Genomic DNA, 20,323 nt, shown 5'->3' on the forward strand with positions numbered 1-20,323 from the left:
GAGAAGTCGATGAAAAAAGTCTACGAGATTCTACGCAGCAAAATTTGTCGAGCAATCCATCTACATGATTGCTAAGCGGATAAGACTTCTTCGTTATGCCACTTGTAAGGCAGATGAACCCAGAACTCCAAGCTACCTTTCGGAGAATGTCTTTTAAATCCATGTTCTAGAAGGGTGTTCGAGCGTTTGACTTACTACTGAGGAGAAATGTGTACAAATTCCGGTTAAATTGTACTGATTGCAAAGAGCAAACACTACAGGAAATTAAACTTTCGATATGTACAATTAATATTTCATTATTATCTGCACTTCATGTCAATATTGGGATGCTCCCAATTAATTTCCAAACAGCAATTCAACACCCGCAGAATCTGCCGAAAAAAGAAATCTCCCAAAACGCCAATATAAAAGCAAACAACGAGCAATATTTCACCATTTGATGGTAATAAAACACAGTGTAATCCTCCCGGGGCCAATCAAACTCGCCCGAGGGCGGCGTGCCGTGTGGAACGTTAAGGTTAATCTGTGTTTGATAAGCAACTAGCAACTATCTGACGTTTGGAGTAATTTGACAGACTGCACCATGTTATCCGTAATCATCGATAACAAATTCGCAAACCACCAGTTCGCACGTCCATCCCATAGCTTGGCTTGGAACCGTTTTGTGAAGCGATAGAAAAGCTCCAACTGTGAACAGAGGTCCTTCTAGCGGCGACCCACATCAGCCGGCAACGTGTGGGATGTTCGCACGAAGTTTTGCCCCGGATAGACTCGCACCCTGGGATGTCTCTCTATACATACTGGCCATAATTGAGTGCGGTTAGCAAGTGCGTGCTGTGTTTTCCGGGAGCAGCAGCAGCAGCCGCAGCAGCAGCAGTGAGGTGAGCAGCACTCCAGCATATCCAGCAAGGGCTCGTGCCCGGTGGACGATGTTTAACAAATAGGTCGAATAAAGGGACAGACAATAGGGCGGGATGTGCACCCTGGTCGCCATTATCCTCCAATTCTCTGTGGTGCTTGTTCCGTGACTGTTCTCCGGACAGTTGGGTGGGCTTTGGCTGGGAATACGGAGCACGGTGCAAAATAAACTTCACATTGAGCATTCGCTTTAATGACTCGCTACACGGTTGCTGGTCGTAGTTGAACTTTTGTGAAACAAAGAAAGAATGTGAAGCAAAAAAAAAAGACTCCCACACACGCACACACACACACACACACAGAGGCACGTGTGAGCACACTAAAAGGCATATTTAAATTCATACGCTCAGTTCCATTTGCGAAATGGCCGAATGAATGGAGCTGGAGCCGGGTGGCTACAGGACACCCACCGCGTCAGTCTCTCCGGAGGACATTGTTTCGGTACGGTACGGCCAGAGTTGTGGTGCAAGTAGAGTAGGAGGGAGAGACAGTGAAAGCACGTGCGGAAAAGCTGGAACGCTAACTTCCGTCCGCCAAACACGCAAATCCGTGCCGCCTTGGGGAAGGGGGCCGGCGACGAGCTGGAGAGGGAAACCACCTCAGCAAAATGTTTCGCCCCTGTGTAGCGGGGTTTTTATTTCCATGTTTTTTAAGTTTTTACTTTTTGAAATTATTCCGGTCTCTTGTGCCATTCATCGGCAAGCCCTCGTTCCGATGCCTCTGTTGCCGTCAGCGCCCTCGTCCGTCAGCGCTCATAAGTGCAACAAGGAAGGTGCTCAGGGAGGATCTGGGTGAGGTAAGCGGGTCCTGGTGGAGGTGGTTGATTTTTAGCAAGCGAGCGTGAGTGTGTGTGCAGTGTTTGCGATTGCAGACCATCTTCAGGGATTCATTTTTCACGTTCACCTACCATCCAACTTTAATGAACGCTATTGTTCTGTTTTAACATAATGTTTCTCACCAGCGGTGGTCGGACTGAATGCAATGCTGAATGCATCGACCGAGGGTTTCTTAGCCCCTGCACACTGCACCGGCACCACCCTGGTCCAGTTTTCTCCAGCACGATCCTCAATACTTATCCTCATGCATGCCACGCTTCACTCTAACGCTATAATCCATCCATACGTGGGCATCGGGAGCGGGGGAGACCTTCGCCATTTCTTATTGGCCTGCACCATACACACACACACACACACGCTTCATTTTTTAGTTTCGTATTATTATTCCACTCCTTAATGAAAGCTCTCGGTGCGGTCTCCCGTACACCCGTTCGACCGATAGCAAATTTGCCTGGCTTGACGGTGAAATATATCACCCGGTCTACGACGTATCACACCAGAAGAATGCCGAGACGAGTGCCAGAGTGAACGAGCGAGCGAGCGAGCGAGATTGAAGTGAAGCGAGTGAAAAATAAAACAACAGCAAAAAACGAGAGGAAAACTCCGAGAAAAAGGAAAACGAGCTGGAAAAAGATAAACACATCCGATAGCAGTGCGTCCTATCGTGGATTGTGGTGAAGGGACAGGGTTAGGCTCAGGATTGGGACGAAGTGTGGGCGAAAAATTCCATCAACTCACGGAGCGAGGCGGACCGGGGACTACGGGTTTGGGGGCTTGAAGCTACGGGTTATCAGCTCCTTTTGTGTCCTGCCTAGGCTTGGTAAACATCTCCAAGCCCACCCCGTACCCCCGGAGGCCCTACCATCCTGCCGGTGTAGAGTGGAGAGGCAAACGGAATTGCACAAGTACCGTATAGTTGGTGGTCCTGGTCGTGCTGCTGCTGGTCCTGCTCGTGATGGATCAACGGGGATCCCTTCGAGTGAGCATTTGAATCAAATTTGTTTTACCTCGTACTTTAGCGTGATAACGATGAGCAGCAAGAAGCACTGAGGACTGGGCCGGACGGACCGAAATTGTGCAAAACCGTTGCTGCAACACGTTGCTTACGGGGCAGCAATTTTTAAAGCAGCATTTTTATGAGAGCTTTTCGTTTCCTTTTCTTTTTTGGTTTGGGTTGGTTTTGTTTTCGGAGAGTGTTTACCACCAGGTTTGGGGAATGCTGAGGGCGAAGGATATCAGTTACCCCGGGCTGCTGCACACGCAAATGAAATGGAGTTTTTCGAGTTGACCACATGAGCACTGGCAGCCGTTTCGTTTGAGTGGAGTGAAATCAGTGCTCAAATTAACTTGTGCAATTTAAATTTGGCAAAGTTATGTAAATGAACTTTAGGCGCAGTGGTTATGTGTTGCTAACTGTGGGGAGTCCCCTCGCATGGGGAGTTTCATCCGTTCAAGTGTTATGGTCGTTGTACAAAAACGACTTATTATTCAGGAAGTTCTTTACCAATTTATAGAGACCATACGATTAATTTAATTTATGAAAACAGAAACGAAAACATTAAGGACGATATCATAACATCATGATTTTTTTTCATCGGTAACTCTGAGGCCTAGCAATCCTCCCAATAGTCTGTTTCCTCTTGAAACAATTGTTTTATGTACACGAAAAATATATTATTGCTAAGTAATTTGGAGATTAAAAAAAACTTTTAGTTTGATCCCTTATAAAAAAAATCTTAATAGAGAGACACTGGCAGATGACGGATTACAGCTACCTCAAGCCTTGACAAGTCTTCTCATTTAAAGATAAAGTATTCTTATACGGGAGAGATCTGATATCTGAACTTCTTCTTCTTCTGTGGCACTACAACCTTGAGAGGTCTCGGCCTGCCATTTCTGGCTTTCTGTGACTTAATTATACCCGTAGAAAAGGAGTCAGTCTTTCGTACGGGGAGGCGGTCTGGATGGGATTTGAACCCCGGCCCTGCCGTGTGAAGACCGGCGCCGCTGTCGCCTCGGCCACCGGACCGCCTCTGAACTAGTACTGTTGTATTAGACCCATCCACTGCAGAAGAAAGGCTGAACTTTTTTTTCCACGATGCTTTTTTTGTTGTCGATCTTTGAGTCAAGCGTCCAAATATTTCTCTACTCGATGGAAAATGTCCAGAAAATATTGAGGTGGTCCAGTGGCCGAGCGGTGGCGATCTTCATGGCGAAACCGAGGATCAAATCTCATCAGGATCGCTTTTCTGTACGCAGCTGACTATTATGATTCGGAATTCAATGGGCCACATGTGCCACTTAGTGGCGTATATAACTGTACGCAAACTGCGAGGCTACGAGGGAACCCGTGCTCGAAAGGGGAACCCCGACCAGGTAATGAACTCTCGCCCGGTCAGCATTTGCATTATGGCTTCCATGCTACTTAGGAACCGCCAAGGTGCTAAGTCCGCTACTGGTCCTACTTGAAACAACTGAACGCTAACTTCAGGTTAAAAGACTAAGGCCTGGAGTCATCGCTCGGTCGTATGCGCCTGGACGTGCAAACTTTGTAAGGGATTTGACAGGCCTTGCAATCAAACTGTCATCCGACCTCATCCGTCAGATTCTATACAAAAATTGTACGACTTGTCGTATACGACCGAGCAATGACCCCAGCTTAAGAGCTGGTTAAGAGCTGAACACTAATGAACACAAGGACTCACAGAACGGATGCGGTCACATACGATATTGAATGCACGACACATGGCGAGAGACAGATCAGAGGATCCGAAACGAGAGTGGCGTTCTGATTCGCCCTCTATGTCTGAGACTAGTCCGTCCATTTCACAATCAATCAGATTGAACGGAAGATAAGGCTTATGAGCGTCGTGGATGGAAGAGATTTCCGTCTGACGTCAGCAGGTTCTATCAGGCTTTTATAATTAGGCAAGCGTTTGTCACGAAACCTTATCCAATCAATTTACATCAAAAGATCATAAAGCCAATAGCTCCTTTCGCGATATTTTGTCCACTTGATTTCGAGATAAATCAAGAATTTCACTATAAAATCCTTCATAAAAACAGTTTTCATTTGATTATATCTAAATTAACACTTACTTGAAGCATTGAAACCGAAAATCACAGAAAATCTACAATTATTACCCTATCGCCATCTGTTGATTCAGGTAAACTGAACCAACACCACTGTCGCACTGATCCTCTCCTCGCCGATAGCACGTTGAGTTAGTGAAATCGAACCACAACACAAACACTCGAGTGTCGGTTCCACGGTCACGGAACCACCACCGATTCGATCGCCGAAGCCGGGCCCATTGGATGGATTTGATTCTCCGAAAAACTCTTAATCTATTCCATCAAACAATAAATAACGTTTTCATTTACAAATTGCAAACCGTTGATTACGGGCCGGTTTCACGTCATCTCACCACGGCCAAGAGGGCACAGTACAGATTTTGCTCAGAATTTAATCCTTAAAAAGTGGATTAATTAAAACAGAGAAAGAGAGGGAGAGAGATAGCTGTAGAACGCAATTAACAGTCTGGCAAAACAAAAACAAAGAAGCTTTAGGAATGATTTATAGCAGTGAGTGGGGGGATAAAATGAATCAAGAAAGAATGAAGGAAAAAACAAAAATGGTTTCCATTACACGCTAGAGCGATTGCCGATTCTGTTTCAATCTGTGCTCCCCATGTATGCATGATTTATGAGATTTTAGTTTTATAGATTCACAAAATCTGCTTCTAATGCAAATTCCGCTATTTGATTTTTGCATACTCTTTCTGCCATTTTGTTTTCGTGCACTAGCAAGCATTCGGCGCCGGCTGGATCTGGTCTTTCTCTTGAACAGAAATCAATCAACCGTTTTACTGCCTGCCTTCGTGCCTATCGGCTGTCCGTTTCTTTGATTTCATTAATTTATCGGCAAAAATCCCTTCCCCCAGCCATACCACCAGCGCAGAACTCCTCGTGGCACGTCTTCCAAATAATGGGTCTGGAAGCGTTTGTGTCTTTTTGCTGTGACACCATGTCAACCGAGACGATTTTATCGGGTGACAGGTGGCAAAAGCAACAAGTCCTGCGCCATCTCAAATTTCACTTTCCACATCGTAAAACTGCACACACACACACACACACACACATTGCCACTCCACCCCAAAGGCAGAGACAATCACATCACGTCACGTCGTCGTTGGGTTGGAATCTCGACCAAAGAACGCCAGCACGTCAAGATCGATCGAGGGAATCTTTACGATTAATTATGCTGGCTCACACATCCTTCCCATCGGAAGGGACATTTTCCGTCCACATTTTCATCACTTTCTCACTCCTTTAGACCACTTTTTTCCTTCACATTTCCTTTCCGATTGTACCAATTTCTCGCCCATCCATCCAGCGAATGATGACGACGGTCCGCGCGCGCCAAAAATAGTTCGGCCACCGCACTCGTCCCACAAAACCCACAATAACTCATAACGGATAATCATATCCCAAATTTCCCACCACGTATGGTGTGCGATCGTAAAAAAATCCCCGCCACGGACGATGGGACCACACACACATTCCATTGCACCCATCGGATCATCGGACACACGTACGGGGGAAAAAAAAGCAAGAATTACCACCACAAGACAAATAAACTATCCGAGCGACGAACCACCACCAAACGTGTGTCAATTTTCGCGCTTTTCCGCCCGACAACCGGAATCACTGCTTCGAATGGGCTGCTTCTGCTGCCAGGTTCGGGACCATCCTTACCGGACCGATGCTAACGGTCAACTGGATGCCCGACCGAGCAGTTGCCACCGCTGCCAGTCGTGCTGGCTCAGTCGTCGGCCGCGTGACGATTTCCTTCGTCGGGATCCTCTCGGTGTGCGCATGCGACCCTCGGGAACACGAACGCGAATGCAAAACGGGTTGCAACTTATGTTTCAACGGCAGAGTGGTCGATCGGTCCACTCCGTACGCTTGGAAACCGCGGGCCCAAGACCCAACAGCTTCCACTGTTTATGTTCAGGGCAGCGGCAATGTTTACAAAACTCGCTACCAGCGGGATGCAGAACGCGAAGTATCGGAATAAGCTGCCATCGGGAAGAACATGATCCCGGAATGTATTATGCCCGGCACGAAACGGAATGGGCGGATGGGTGGGTTGGCCATTGGGATTGGAGTGGAGTTGTAACTGAAACCAACGAACCAGAACCATTTCAACGCACTCACCTTCTCGCCACGGCACGGCAGGCGTCTCGATGGCGTTATCGCGCGGCTTTCGCGAAACGATCTGACACAATTGTGTTTTCCCACTTGGCACCAGTGGCAAAGCACTTTTTGCACGTTGGAAAATCCACCCCAGACAAGGCTGCCGATGATCGAATAGAAGGCGTGTGTGTTTTTCTCTCCTCTTTTTTTTTTGCTACTGACACTTGTGTCCCTCCGAGATTGAAAACAGCTCCAATACAAAGCAAACCATGGAAAGGATATGCGTCATGCAAAGTCTTTGACGGTAAGATAAACCGCGCCAATCCCTCGCCAAATTCCATCGGATTGATTGATATTTCCTTCTCGTCTTTCTTGGGAGGGACGACGCCAACAAGGACCGGGCACACTCGCGGGATGAAGACATTAGACGCCGAACGGGTTGACAGACAGACACACGACGCATGAAGTTGATCATTACGATTTCGTCGTCAGATCCAAACGGTTTGATAGCAACCACAGTCAGGGGGCACAATCAGGGCGGGTCTTTGTGATGATTTCCATTCTAATGGTTTGCTTTCGCTCGCTGCCAACAGCCGACGAGGTGGATATATCTTCATCCGGTATCGTGCAACATGTGACTGGTGACAGTTTTGATTAGAAAACAATCGAAAGAAACAAAGCGTTTTTGTAACAATGGGCAAAATAGTTTTGCACATGATTTGTGTGCGACTTGCCCCGCTGTGTGCGCTTGGTGTGAATGTTGTGAAGATCTGAAACACTGACAGCGAGAACCCCCGGATAACTTCCCCAGAGCAGCGCATCAAAGCATAGCAGCGTGATGCTTTTTGCTACCTAAATCTTGGAAGAGTGAAGGGTGTTTCACCCACACAGCCGTTGGAATTAAAGGGCTTTGAGGTGATCTAAATAACACGCCCCGGACGCCCTTTTTCCGCGAAACATGGCTGTGCCGAGTTCTGCATAATTCTTCAAATATTTTCACGAAGCCTTCAAATTGATTGAAGCTTAAAATAAACAAAAATAATCATCAACCCGTCGCCAACCCGTGGGGAGATGGGGTAAACTTTACGTTTGCCCTCCCCGCAGAGCACCGATCCAAACCCGGCCGAGATAAGACAAACTGGCTAGGAGTTAATTCTTTTTCCTTCCATTATCAGCTCCCTTCGCTCTAAGGACACGCGGCGAGTGGACCGAAACGGGTGGTGGATTCCGAAACCGAAAATAAAACACTCGTAACCGTTGGATGGAATCCGGAGGCCAACCATCTCACACCGCCCTGTGTCCCAGGCGATGGCTTTCTTCCTTTTACCCCAATTTTTTTCTTCTCTCTTTACCGCGTGGGTGATCGGGATCGCTCAACTCCCGCATAAAAACTCACTATTGTAAAAATAATAAACGCAACGACGTCTCCAACGTCCTAGGACATCCTGGGCGCTAGGTATCCCGACCCAGCGGCTGACACTGACAGGACGGTTCCGTCAGTCGATTGGTTCACGTTTCAGGATGTTTCGCTGGGGTGGCTGTTAAAACTAAAAATAGTGGCACATTCACGTTGGCAGGAACCAAGCTCGTCATAGCGGTTCGGTCGTCGTGTGACTGTGGTCTGGCGAGACTGCTGGAATTTTGTTGGCCCGTGCAGAATACAATGTTGTTGTGGTGTAATTTTCATAAATTTCGCTCTTTCCGTGTGATTCAGTAGCGATACGGTGAGCAATTAGCTCGTGATGGTTATTAGCGGTGGTGGAATATGTTGCTACGTTCTTGGCGTCGGGTTTTTGGCAAATGGTGGACGTCGCGTCGCGTTAGGCCAAAAATAGCCATTCGATCATTTGGCCGAAATGGTTCGAAATGTTTTGGAATACCTGTTTGTTGAGTATAATGTTTTGGGAAAGTTCTAACCCATTGTTAGTAATTATCTACGTCTGATGAGTCATCGGAGGATTCATCGCTAATGGTTGTTCATTCGGAGTAATTATTAGTGGTGCTTAGTTATAATCTTTAAGAAACTATAGAAGAAGGGATCAATTTGTTGAAGATTGCGTTAAATTGTTGTTGATGCAAGTATATCCCCTATGTCGTATGTCGTACAGCCCACTTTGAAGATTTTCCGGGTATCTTATTTTTGGTTGCTTGATTCTTTGAGTACTTTGAATGTTTGCATGTGATTTAGCTGACACATTTGATAGCACTAACAGCTGTAGCGAATAAGAACAGGATTAAAATAGCATAAGCTCCGTGACAACGTTGAACATAATCCACGCGTACTGTTTGGTCTTCTGACCCGAATAGCCACCATCAATCTAGCAGAAGCTTTCCCCGAAACCCAGGTGACAGTTAATAATCGGGTCTAATCTCCGCATGTTGCCAGATAATAAGATTGATGTTATGGAAGCTCCACAGCAACTGCAGAGACGAATGATTGCGATGTCCTACGGATATCCCATGATATTAACAACGTTGGGATGCATGTAGCGAAGCTAAACTATCACATCGACGTTTTTATTTCCTTTACAAATGTTACTACATCATTGGAATTTCACAATACAATAAATTGTGGTCTGTACTGTCTCGCCAGATAATCGACAGGGTTTGCAAATGTCCATAAATTCGGACTGAACCAGACTGACCTGTAGTTCATATTTAATAGTGCTTAAAAATTGGCAATCAGCAATATGGCCAGGCCGTTCTTTATGAATAAAAAAAAAATAGGCAATCAGCGTAGCTGCCTAATTTGAGAATGACTGTTACAGATAGTAATTTTCTTATGGTAAAAATTCAATTCCACGAACAACTCAGTAGGAAATCTGTCTGTGACCTACAATAACTCAAGCGCCTCACGCTGCATTGTAATTGAGGTAGGAAATAGGGGGAAAGTGTTCTTCTAAGATTGGATTGGTAACGCCATCTTAGGCATATGCCAGACGAGGATGATTTACTTTCATTCTGCATAATGCATAAACATGCATGTATTTCATTTGTGGAATAAACATTTGGCATCAGACCTCTAAAACATCAGTAAATTCTCAGATCTAAAACATGTGAAGATCATGGTGAATGGTAGTCACATTTTGTTCACTGTAAGTTACGTTCAGGGAAACATGGAACGAGCCAAAAAAATTTGATTTACACAGAAATATTTTTCTTGTTTAGTTCTACACTCTCCAAAGGTCCCTATCAAGAAACGATGATACGGTTATTGACATTTTGGGGTTGGCCATTTTTGGCTTCCTGTGCTATGATTTTAAGGGGGAGGCGGTCTTGGATGGAATTAGGAACCTCGGTCCTGACGTTCGAAGACTGGTACCGGGGCCATTACAAATTATAAAGATAATTTTTATGTTCAGCATATAAAAATACCCACCCAAACTAACGACGTAAAAATAAGATGGAACATAACTCCGGTGCACCGGTCTTCACGCAGGACTGCCTATCCAGTCACGAGTAAAATCAAGTCGCAGAATGGAATGGGCCAGCAAAGGTAGGTCGAGAGCTGAAGAAGTTGTGGTACCATAAGAAGAAGGAGAACAGCTTGACTCAAAAGAAATCTATATAATACTACTCCAATTATTAGTCCTGCTAACAAGTTCTAAATATCACACATGTTATGCAGAACCAAAGTCCACGAACCGAAAATATTCTCCTTGCTTCATTTCAACAAATTATATTTCCTGTATGTGAAATGCCACAACGGAGTAGTACAAATAACAAATTTGAATTCTTCGATAACCTCAATGTTGTAGACCTCCGAAATTCTGATCGTCTTGTGCCAAAACGATACTTGATAAATCAGCTGTTAAAGTCCTTCTGGGGTTATCCACGTAGGGCATTGTAAGTATTCGTAAGTTGCCGTTTAAGTAGGCCGTGAATTGATTCTCCTTCATTGGCACTACAACCTCGAAAGCTCGAAAAGAGACGTTCTGGATGGGATTTGATCCCCGATATAAACAACTATTAAACATCGAAAATAGATTTTCCATAGTAATATGTTTCTGACTAGTTTCCGATTATTACAGCAACGATCGATCGGCAATTGAGTCAATCCTCTACACGACCGAAGTTCAATATCACTCGTGCCAGTAGGAAAACCAACGCCAAGCCCAATCAAAAGCATTGGAGGAAAACTTTTCCGGTGGAAAAATATCATTCCGCTCGATTATTAACCTTCCAAATGGGGCAATTTTCCCCAAAATGTCAATAACCGTATCTTCGTTTCTTGATACGGTCCGCGTACGCTATCAGCAATGAAAATAAAGGCCAGATAACATATCGTACGTTACAGTTCGAATGTTCCTAAACACGAAAAGGACTGTGGCAAAAAATGGCTTCTCCAAAAATATGTCCCAAAGACAGCATCCGGTGCGGAGTTATTGTTTGTTTTGAATGTTTAAAAAATCAATAAACAATATTTATAAAACTCTCTCACACACCTGTGAGGAAAACATATCATTTATTGGCATCACGGCCAAAGTTTGATGCTTCCTACAACTGCTCTTGCTCAATATCAATCAGGCTGAACTGCAAACTGTGGCCCGCGCGCGCGTGGCGCACCCCAAAAAAGCAACCCCAAACAAGTACACTTTTCATGAATCTCATTTGCATACACAATGTAAGTCGCTGATGGAAAACGTGCAACGGCGAACAAATGCTGTCGGCAGGATTTCGTCGCGCGTGTGTTGCGTTTACCAACTGCCGACAACGTTTGAAAGATCACTCGCTCCACCGTCTCTCATAAATCATATAGCGAGCAGCCTTTCGGGCGGCAACACGGTGTACCATCACTTCCGGGTAGCTTTAAGTCTTCACCGAAGACGAAGACAACGATGACGATCATCTTGGTTGTCGGGGCGTTGTTTGACTGATTTTGCTCCACCCTCCAAGCAAACTCACCTGAAGCAAACCACCACAAGTGGAAAGGTGCGTTTGTAAACTTTTTAACCTCCAACACCAACGGCTGTGTGCCCATTCTTGTCAAATCGATGGCAATAATGGTGAGTTGTGGTATGGTTTGTTTTGCTTTTCCTCGATGTGCCTCGCCACGCGCTCGTTGCCAGTGCTCGCAATTGTTGGTGTTGGCCCAGTATTCATCAGGTGACCCGCAACCGTGTGCTCGTTCTGTGGGGCTGGTGGATATTGCACACGAAAAGCGAAAAACGAAATAAACACCGTAAATCTTGCTCGCGCTATTGCTGCTGCTGCTGCTGCCCGAAGTGTTCAAACTTAAGAAACGGCAGAGCACGGGATAGTGGAGTGCAAATTGGCAGCTCTCGTTTCCTATCGAATTTCCAACGCTTCAAGCGTACCAGAACATAAGCATGGGGCCAGGAATTACGCTCAGGAACGACGTAAGCACGTGGCGTGGTGTGGTGTTTGGGGCAAATGCTGGCGAAAGTGATACGGTTCGGGTATGGTATAAATTAGATAATTTATGGTTCCACGAACCATGTGCTCCACGCCGGCTGATCGTTCGTTCCACACTTGTAAGGCAATTTGAAAACGTTAAGCTTAAATTAATTACCATGCACGTAGATTATGCTAAACAGGATTTGATGCTCGGGCGGATACATTGGCCGCTTCGGTTTGCCAGGGCGATTGCAACAACACCTGCGATGCTGCGTGTATTTTGGCGGGAATCATCTTCATCATCTGCATTATTAACTGTCACAAAGCGTTATGGGATTTACACCATGCCGGTTGCGCGAGTGATTTATTCAGTACAGTGTAATGGAGCCAACGATTGGAAATGTTTTGCGTGAACGATTACAAGCCGCATGATTGATTGCCAGTTTGGTAAAGTTTCGATCGATCGCTAAGAAGGTTTAGAAATAGTTAACTACTCTCTACCACAACGGAAAAATATAAAACACCTAAGATTATATTTGTAAGTATTAATTATGATAACTCAATTGTTTTTAAAACAGAGAGGATTTACTAAAAGAAAAAACTAAAACAATCGAAAAAGAAAATGGCGTTTCCAATGAACGTACCTTTGCAGAAGAACAACTAATATGCGCTGATGTAAACAATCGATTGTTTACCTTGAGTCTTTTGTAGTATGACGTACGGAAAATATCAGTAACCAAAGTATTAGAAGAAGACAAGAGCTTTTATCTTCTGCCGATTTTTATATAATTTGATTATCTCTCTGCTTGGCCTAACGATCTCTTAGACCATGCCGGCAATTTCTAGCTTACCAGACTTAATTATACCCCGTAGTTGGATAGTCACTCCTCACTCTTTTATGATTGGCAGATCTTCTGCTAAAAAGCCAATGAGAAGATTTTTAGGCTAAAGTCTGAAATTTAGGTAAAAGTTTGACAAAAATGTGAAAATTGTTGTAATGATAATTTATAATAATTAAAAAGAGTAAATAAATAAAAAAATGTAGCAAACAGTCTGAAAAGATTCCTTTTAGCGTAACTCAGCTGCAAAAATGAGTGCCCATTTGTTGTAGGGATCTTATTTCAGACTTTTGCCGGTTTTTATTTATCGTTGAGTTTGTTTAGTTGATTTTATACTGTTTCTTACGCACACTTACTTTTAAGTTAACTTCAGTTTAGATTAGTTAGTTTAATTCCGTATTCAGTTCAAATTTGACATCAATTCCCATCCCTAGGAAGATTCCTGTAATAATCTGGTCTGGCTGTCCAGCTACGAGTAACTTTAGATTTGAATTTGAAAAATGGCAGGCAAAACCACTCTAGATTGAAGTGTTGAATAAGAGGCAGAAAAAGATAACGGTGAAGCAGAAGGAGCAGAAGAAAATGTTTGGTTTGGATCAGTCATTGTTTACTCGTTTAGTAGAAGTCTAGCAGTCCAAATGTCCTCTATACTGCTCTCGGTTTACCACCGTTGTCTGTCAATTTAAATTTGATATTCTTAGATATCAAGTCACCCCGAATGGCTGTAATGCTTGACACTAATTTACAAAAACGATACAATTTACATGAACTGGACGATATTCGCTTCCCCCAACCGGTGAAGGATCTTATCCCGAGAGGTCTCAACCGTCTCGTTGATTGCACTACCCTCATCTAAAACCAAAGTCCTGTTTCATGCGAGGATCTTAATCGAGAGGATGGTGAAGTGAAGTTGACATCGTGGGATTTCAATTAATAAGGACATATACAAGCGAATGCTGGAATCGGTCCTATGATTTCGATATTCGATAACATGCATAGAATGCTTGAAGAACACCAAAGAGAACAACATCAGATTGCAACAACTGTGGATGGCGATAGAAATAAAACTACTCCAAATAACTTTGAGAATTTTACTTTGTGCGGGTCTGATCCTTCTACGGTAGTTTCACGGCAGTTGGCTGGCACTTTAGCTATGGCTGTCTGCTTTCTGTATTTGGATGATCAGTTTCTTCCCCACCTTGGTCACGAAATTATTGGAAAAGGTCCCTCTATTAAGGTTCGGGCAAAATTTTTACTGCTTGCTGTTGAGGGAATGCAAAAACCGTTTCATCCATCTCATTTCAAAGAGATGTTTTTTTTCTCGAATCCCGTGAGGGCTTCATTCTGATTGATTGTCTGATGGTCAGACATCAAAGATGGATTCTACCTGCAGAAACTGTTTTACTATGTATGGAGTGCTCTTGGACCTCGAGATCCGGTATTGAAAGAGATAATTCTGCCAGGCCCACCAATTTCCCTCATTTGTTTCTGAAGGAAATGATTAAGTGAAAGTGAAGCTGAAGTGATGGCTTTGATTCGTCTGCCTAAAAAAAAGAAAGGGATATTAACATGAGTACGGCGCTGTACCTTGAGAGAAAATGGAGAAGTTGGCTTTCGTAAGTTTCTTCACGATCGCCAACTACTTAAAATAGCGCCAAATTGTACAGGGCGCGACAGGGTAAACGATTTAGTAATCAAATTTTGTGTGTGTTTAAAGAGCTTGATACGGGCCGAGCTCACCCGGTATAAAATGCCCTTTCACGGTATAGAAGGCCACTTTAAGAAGGAATAATTATAATTTTAAGCAATACGGCCGTTCTTTATGAATTATGAATAAAATAAAAGCATGGCACAAACAGCAATTGATAATTGAATGCATTGAAAGTTTTATGTTTGTTTTATATATTATTACAGAATAGTATTTATAACATCGAATTTTGAAACGTATACAATTCATTTCAATAAAACATTAAACGCACGGACGCAGCACATACAACGAATCAGGCAGAGATAACCGCTTGGACGCTAGGACGAATCTGATTACAAAATCTCTCACTAGGACGCTCACGCTCGTTCGCTGACCTCTCGGTAGATCGCACTAACACATCAACCGGTGATCGTTGCATCCCGTGACAGATCTACCGAGCCAGGTTGGACCATAACAGAAAGGACACGGGATATGTCGAGAGATAACAATGAAGGTATCGAATCCCACATGGCACGACCGGGTATCTAATCCCATCCAGAACTCCCGCTTCTATCTAACTCCCGACCGGGTATCTAATCCCACGCAGAACTGACTGTGAAGCTGCGGGTGAAATCAATTCTAGAGAAGACTAAAGATTTTATCCTTATTATGACATAAAGAAATCGATTCACAGTCACCCAATAAACAAAATAAAAATCAATCATATTAACATTTCTTGTATCACTGGCAAAGTGCGTCGATAAAACCGGCTGATTAGAAACTTCCATCAGCCAAACTACACGGATCATCGACAACGGGAATTAGTGAATTAAATCGATTTTCGCTGTTTTCCCTGTTTTCCCTGGCTGCGTGGCAGAAAAGGAAATGACGCACATTCGCACACATTCGATAGTAATAAGCCTTATGCTGCCCCCGAGCCAGATTCCGGCTTAAATCTCCCAGCTCTACCAAGCACCACCACATCAAGAGGCAGCCGGAAAGTGAAGGAAATTGGGAAATCGATACTCTCGGACTCGGTGAAAATGGCCTTTTTTCTGTGCCTCTTTCTTTGTCCACTGTCCTTAATGTTGTTCTGCTTCTGTTTTTTGCTTTTGTCCGTTTGTTTGTTTGCTCCATCTCATCATCAGCTAGCGTGAAACATGAAATTGAACTTTATCCCGGAGCACCACCAGTCACAGTCCGCATTCGAAAATACTCATCGGCCGAAAGCAACCGGGGGCAGCCATTTAACCGATGGACAAAATTAGGAAACATAATGCTAATCAAATCCACCCATTTGACTGGCTGACCACCTCCGTCCGCCAGTGGTTTCGGCTCCTGGGGAAAACAATGCTCATCGATGCGTTCGTGTTGGAGCGGTGTCTTACGAAATGGATAATTAATCACTGTCATAAAAAAGCCTGTCGGTGTGGCGTTAAAGTGGTTTTTACGCTGTGAATACAGCCACCGTTTCGAGCGCTAATTATTTGACGCTCAAAGATGACGTGAACATCAATCGTTATTACTTCCTGCCAGCTGGTTGATGGTTCATCAACGTTGGCTGGTTTTGAATGAGGTGATTTGGTGGTACAATGCCTTCGGCGGGAGTTAACGTCCTTACATTTTCTTTGATGAATGGCAATGAGAGTTTGTGCAAAACAATCACAATGGCAAGTTGAAGTGGAATTAGACAATTGATTGATTAAATCTACCCGATTGATGTTAAAGCTCTATGAGCAAATCAGCAAATCATCATCATTACAGTGAGCCTTGTAGGAGATGGACATTTAAAACAATCAGGTCAAACATCCTGCACACTTGCTTAAAATAGTACCTGGAAATACAATTTTAAACTAAATACTTACTTACTTACTTATCAGGCGCTACAAGCGCTTTGTGATCTTGGCCTGCAGCAACAATCCTCGATACCGCTCACGGTTCAGCGCCGTCGTCTGCCAATCCGTTATCCCGGCCGTTCTGGCGGACGCATCAACACCATCACTTCATCTCAATTTGGGCCAACCACGCCTCCTCTGTCCGTGTGGACGGCCTAAAAGGACTTTACGGGCTGGGTCGTCCGGTGTCATTCTCATGACGTGACCAGCCCACCGGAGCCTGACGAGTCTAATTCGCTGCACGATGGTGAGATCATCGTACAGCCCGTAGAGCTCGTCATTGTAGTGGCTCCTCCATTGTCCTTCCACACATACGGGGCCAAAAATCCTTCTGAGCATCTTCCTCTCGAACGCGGCTAAGAGGGCTTTATCAGTTTTGGACAGAGTCCATGTCTCAGAGGCGTATGTGAGTACTGAGACTATAAATGTTCAGCACAGTCCCAGCTTCGCCCGTCGCGACAGGTATTTAGAGTGGAGAAGTTTCCTCAGGCTGTAGTATGACCGGTTGGCAGCCAGCACCCGTGCGCGTAACTCAACATCAATGTTGTTGTCGGTGCTGACTTTTGACCCCAGATGGCTGAAGTTTTGGACGACTTCGAAGGTGCGGTCACCTATCTGTACGTCACCCCTGCGTAAATCAGTGTTTGTTAGCAGGGCCGCTGGTGGTGCCACTATCATTTTGGTTTTCGCCTCGTTAATCTCCAACCCGAGGTTCTGTGCCGCACGCTCGATCTTTTGATAAGCTTCTGCTACATAGGACAGCCTCAAACCAATGATGTCTATGTCATCAGCGTATGCCAGGATCTGGATTGACTTGTAGAAGATGGTCCCCGCAGTTTCCACCTCCGAGTCGCGGATGGCTCTCTCTAGCGCCAGGTTGAAAAGGAGACAGGCAAGCTCATCTCCCTGACGCAAGCTCCTGGTGGTAGCAAAGGGCCCTGAGAGTTTTCCATCCACCTTCTCCTGGCATGTGATGTTGGCCATAGTCATTCTTACAAGCCTGGTAAGCTTGGCCGGGATTCCAAAAGCGCTCATTGCGTCGTACAGTTTTAGCCTGACTATGCTGTCATATGCGGCTTTAAAATCAATGACGAGATGGTAGGGGTGGAGCTGCTGCTCCGCCATCTTTCTGGTCAGTGGTTGATTTTCTGTTTCGGAATCCTCTCTGATAGTTTCCCACTATTTCTTCGACGAATTAAAAAATTTCCCTACAATTTTAAACATCTAGGTATATTTTAAAGCAAAAGGCCAACGTTATGGAACCTGTAAATGAAATAAATTATTTAAAAATATAGCTATTCATTGTAGTAATTACTCCTAAATGCTTTGCCTAAATGCCCATAATTAGCCCTAAATGGGCTGTTGGTGCCAAATATTAAGATCAACATATTCTTTAGAACCAAATTTTATAAACGACTTTTACACCATGGCATATTACTTATTACTTAAGTATTAATGGTATTTGAACCCCGCTTCAGTCGTATGAGGACCGGCGCCGTTGTCGAATCTTAGGAAAAAATTAGTGATAAGTATTTCTATTTTAGTATAAGGCTTAGTATAAGTATTAGTGTAAGTGTTAGCCAGCAAGGATAGTGCGTAAGTGCGTGGCAATAAATCGAAATAAAAGCGTCATACAAGGAGGTGTCAAGTAAATAAAGGCCATCACAATGTGAAAATTATTCGATCCTTTCAAGTTATCGATTGAATTTCGAGTTTGAATGTTCATTAAAACGGATGAATTCGATCTCTCAATTGCAAGTATAAACGAAGTGCCTAGCAGTATCGAGATCGTGATTTGAGTCGGTAAGTCGAGTTAGGCGTAAGTCGGGAAGGGACTGTAATGCTTGAATAGCGTCAAAATGAGATAATTGTTTCAGAGGCTCAACGAATCAGTTTCTGAATTTTTGTTTAGAATAGCCAAAATACGTTAAACGATGGAAAAGGATCATTTATCAAACTCAAACTTAAAGAACAATTGTTTTTGCGCATCTCATGCTTACACTTTTAGTTTTTTTGTCCGTTAAATATTTGGATTTTTTATCAGGGCTTTGTTTCTAAAGCTATGATTTGGTAACTGTTGTGCTAACAAAAAACTGGGGTAGAACAATCGGTATTGATCAAGAGCCTTTATCAAATCTGCCGACATTTACAGGATCGTATTTGAAAAGTTGTTGTTAATTAAAGCAACAATACGTCGACCCACCTTTCCAACACATCCATGAACCACCAATTATTTTTTTATTCTCATAAAACGGCCATCCTTCCACCAATTATAAAAGCATAAAAAATATGTATAAAAGTTTTCTTATTACGATTAAAGTTACCAAAACAAAACCCTCGCACCCATTGTTAACATAAAAATGGATTACGTACTAAAGCTTTTATACTTATTTCTTTTAAACACGTCTTTATCCGTTGCGATGAACCCTTTCATTTATCTTTTTATGAAGTCACCTTATTCAAAGCCCCACTACGCACACACACACACACACACCCACAGTCTGACAGAAACACATTTTACATTCCCTTGATTAATGATCAGCTCTTTCGTCCCTCAGAAGCTGCATCATCAATCCTAAGTTTATGGTGGAAAAAGGAAAAGAATGAAGCGGATAAAGAGACTGGCAGTTCAAAAGAAACGTGGGGCCATTTGGGTTTGTGAGGAAAACAAAAACTGGATCATTATACAATCATCTTACTGTAGGTAAAACAGCAAAGGCTCGTTCTGCTTGGAGTAAAGTACGAAAAATTCCCATTCCATAACCAATATTTTGGACGCTTTTGGATAAAGTTATGTTTCTAACGTCCTGTCAAGCTAAATTACTCTTAATGTTCCCCATTTTTTTAGAATAGAGGTATGAGAAATAGCACGGGCGTGTTATAATAGACTTCTGGGTCTTATGCTCCTTTGGTCTTTACTCAGGTGAATGTGTAGTTGTCCTCAACTTGTTGGCCGTCTTCAAGTCCAACGACATGCCATCCACCGGGAACCTTAGTTTGAAACTTCACCTTCTTGGGAACATCCTCAAGTTGGTCGTCTGGTGCAATGAAGCGAGCTTTGCGGAGACTTTATTGACATTACATTGGAGACACCATTATCACGCAAATTGTAGCATTTTCCTGTGTTCCTTCATGCAGAAAGAGTGTCCTTAAACGTAATGCAATCATGTGACGTTTTCCTCTAGTCCAAGAAGTTGTCTTGAAGTCTTATTTTATGATAATCTGATTAAATTGTTTTGAGATGTTGGTTTTCTCTCTTCGCATTTAATCATCAACAAGTGACGCCCTGCAGGCCTGGTACAGCATCCATAAAATATTCTGCTCCTTGGGCACATCAAACTCATAAAATATTCTGTGTGTGAAAACTCCTGGCTAAATCCAAGTGCGTTGCATCAGCTTCCCTCAAAATATTGGACATATCACAACCAAAAATTGTAAGATGCTAAATTCGAATTGCCCCAACACCTTAACACAAGTCTACTTAATACACTGTATAAAAAGCTACATAACATTGCTCTGTACCAGAAAAAAGCAACAAATTCACATTAAGCCCCCATTCCCCACGAGTTGATTACAAGCATCGGAACAACA

General features: G+C 43.7%; 1 protein-coding gene across 3 annotated transcripts in view; it reads right to left on the reverse strand.

The window, feature by feature from the left end:
* The window catches only part of LOC118511963 (sex peptide receptor-like), a 28,943-nt gene extending 22,404 nt beyond the window's left edge, over positions 1–6,539 (reverse strand). The window contains exons 1-2 of one of the 3 annotated variants that reach the window (XM_036055688.1): positions 6,377–6,539; positions 4,854–5,102 (exon numbers count right to left, since the gene is read on the reverse strand). The gene's annotated coding sequence lies outside the window, so the exon portion shown is untranslated. Of the gene's footprint in view, positions 1–4,853; positions 5,103–6,352 lie in introns of all 3 variants that reach the window. The other 2 variants (XM_036055687.1, XM_036055690.1) reach the window with 2 other exon arrangements.
* Between the last annotated feature and the right edge of the window lie 13,784 nt (positions 6,540–20,323).

This window comes from Anopheles stephensi, chromosome 3 (genome assembly GCF_013141755.1).
Source record: "Anopheles stephensi strain Indian chromosome 3, UCI_ANSTEP_V1.0, whole genome shotgun sequence".
NCBI lineage: Eukaryota > Metazoa > Arthropoda > Insecta > Diptera > Culicidae > Anopheles > Anopheles stephensi.